We start from the raw sequence: 2,802 nt of genomic DNA, 5'->3' as shown, positions 1-2,802 counted from the left end.
GTTGCTTGGAAGAGTACTTGGAGGGAGTTCAGTAACTTTCTTGCTCAGCTGTCCCACTTGTGCCTCCAAATTCCTAATGGAGGACCTTGTTTCAGTTATGAAACTTTGAGTGGTCTTGATTAGATCAGAGACCATGGTTGCTAAGTCAGAGGGGTTCTGCTTAAAATTCTCTGTCTGTTGCTGAGAAGATGATGGAAAAGGCTTGCTATTGCTAAACCTGTTTCTTCCACCATTATTGTTGTTGAAACCTTGTTGAGGTCTCTCTTGATTCTTCCATGAGAAATTTGGATGATTTCTTCATGAAGAATTATAGGTGTTTCCATAGGGTTCTCCTAGGTAATTCACCTCTTCCATTGATGGGTTCTCAGGATCATAAGCTTCTTCTTCAGATGAAGCATCCTTAGTACTGCCAGGTGCATTTTGCATTCCAGACAGACTTTGAGAGATCAAATTGACTTGTTGAGTCAATATTTTATTCTGAGCCAATATGGCAAGAGTATCAATCTCAAGAACTCCTTTCTTCTGATTTGTCCCATTGTTCACAGGATTCCTTTCAGAAGTGTACATGAATTGGTTATTTGCAACCATTTCAATTAGCTCTTGAGCCTCTGTAGGCGTCTTCTTCAGATGAAGAGATCCTCCAGCAGAGCTATCCAAAGACATCTTGGATAGTTCAGAGAGACCATCATAGAAAATACCTATGATGCTCCATTCAGAAAGCATAACAGAGGGACACTTTCTGATCAATTGTTTGTATCTTTCCCAAGCTTCATAGAGGGATTCTCCATCCTTCTGTCTGAAGGTTTGGACTTCCACTCTAAGCTTACTCAATTTTTGAGGTGGAAAGAACTTGGCCAAGAAGGCATTGACTAGCTTTTCCCATGAGTCCAGGCTTTCTTTAGGTTGTGAGTCCCCATGTCCTAGCTCTGTCTCTTACAGCAAAAGGGAATAGCATAAGTCTGTAGACCTCAGGGTCAACCCCATTAATCTTGACAGTGTCACAGATTTGCAAGAATTTAGCTAAGAACTGATGAGGATCCTCCAATGGAAGTCCATGGAACTTGCAATTCTGTTGCATTAGAGAAACTAATTGAGGCTTAAGCTCAAAGTTGTTTGCTCCAATGGCAGGGATAGAGATGCTTCTCCCATAGAAGTCGGGAGTAGGTGCAGTAAAGTCACCCAGCACCTTCCTTGCATTGTTGTTGTTTTCGGCTGCCATGGGTTCTTCTTCCTTGAAGATTTCTGTTAGGTCCTCTACAGAGAGTTGTGCCTTAGCTTCTCTTAGCTTTCGCTTCAAGGTCCTTTCAGGTTCAGGGTCAGCTTCAACAAGAATGCCTTTGTCTCTGCTCCTGCTCATATGAAAGAGAAGAGAACAAGAAAATGTGGAATCCTCTATGTCACAGTATATAGATTCCTTGAGGTGTCAGAAGAACAGAAAAATAGAAGAAAGAGGTAGAAGAATTCGAACTTAATCAGATAGAGTTCGAATTGTGCATTGAGAAGGAGTGGTACTCCATAAATAGAAGGATGTGAGAAGAGGGGAAGAGAATTTTCGAAAATTAATTAAAAAGATTTTAAAAAACATTTTGAAAAATTGATTGATAATTTTCGAAAACTAAAAGTGGAAAAGGAATCAAGTGATTTTTGAAAAAGATTTTGAAATCAGAAATCAAAAAGATATGACTGAAAACTGTTTTGAAAAAGATGTGATAAAAAAAGATATGATTAGAAAGTTATAGTTTTAAAAAGATATGATTGAAAAGATATGATTTGAAAACAAATAAAAAAAAGATTTGATTTTTAAAAATTGATGACTTGCCTAACAAGAAAAGATATGATTCAAACATTTAAACCTTTCTCAACAGAAAAGGCAACAAACTTGAAATGTTCAATCAAATCATTAATGGTTAGCAAGTATCTTTGAAAAGGAAAGAAATTGATTTTGAAAACATTTGATTAAAAAGATTTGATTTGAAAAAGATTTGATTTTGAAAAACTTTGAAAACTTGAAAAAAAATTGATTTGAAAACAAAATCTTCCCTCTTGTGCCATCCTAGCGTTAAACGCCCAGAATGGTGCACATTCTGGCGTTTAACGCCCAAAACTCTACCCTTTTGGGCGTTAAACGCCCAGCCAGGCACCCTGGTTGGCGTTTAAACGCCAGTCTGTCTTCTTCACTGGGCATTTTGAACGCCCAGCTTTTTCTGTATAATTCCTCTGCTGTATGTTCCGAATCTTCAATTCTCTGTATTATTGACTTGAAAAGACATAAATTAAAAATATTTTTGGATTTTTAATAAGAATAATAAAAAATGCAACTAAATAACAATGCATGCAAGACACCAAACTTAGCAGTTTGCATACTACTGACGCTAATGAGAATGCATATGAGACACATAAACACTCAAGTCAAGAGAATTCAAAGATCAGAGTAAGAAATAATCAAGAATTACTTGAAGATCCTTAAGACACATGAATGAATGCATGCAATTGACACCAAACTTAAAATGAGACACTAGACTCAAACAAGAAACATAAAATATTTTTGGTTTTTTTATGATTTTGAAAATTTTTTGTGTTTTTTCGAAAATTATATGAAAATGGAAAATAAAGGTTTCAGAATTCTCAGTTTGGATTCCAGGAATCATTGCAATGTTAGTCTAAGACTCCGGTCCAGGAATTAGACATGGCTTCACAGCCAGCCAAGCTTTCAAAGAAAGCTTCGGTCCAAAACACTAGACATGGCCAATGGCCAGCCAAGCCTTAGCAGATCATTGCTCCAATAGCAAGATTGATAGAGAT

At 36.9% G+C, this 2,802-nt stretch overlaps 1 non-coding gene across 1 annotated transcript; it reads left to right on the top strand.

Moving 5' to 3' along the window:
- The first annotated feature begins 717 nt into the window (after positions 1 to 717).
- Positions 718 to 825, top strand: LOC130972274 (small nucleolar RNA R71). Its single transcript, XR_009083464.1, has one exon. It is a non-coding gene; the product is annotated as a small nucleolar RNA R71 (small nucleolar RNA).
- The last annotated feature ends 1,977 nt before the right edge of the window (positions 826 to 2,802 follow it).

Source organism: Arachis stenosperma, chromosome 3 (genome assembly GCF_014773155.1).
Source record: "Arachis stenosperma cultivar V10309 chromosome 3, arast.V10309.gnm1.PFL2, whole genome shotgun sequence".
Classification (NCBI taxonomy): Eukaryota; Viridiplantae; Streptophyta; class Magnoliopsida; order Fabales; family Fabaceae; genus Arachis; species Arachis stenosperma.
This window is presented reverse-complemented; position numbering and strand designations above follow the sequence as displayed.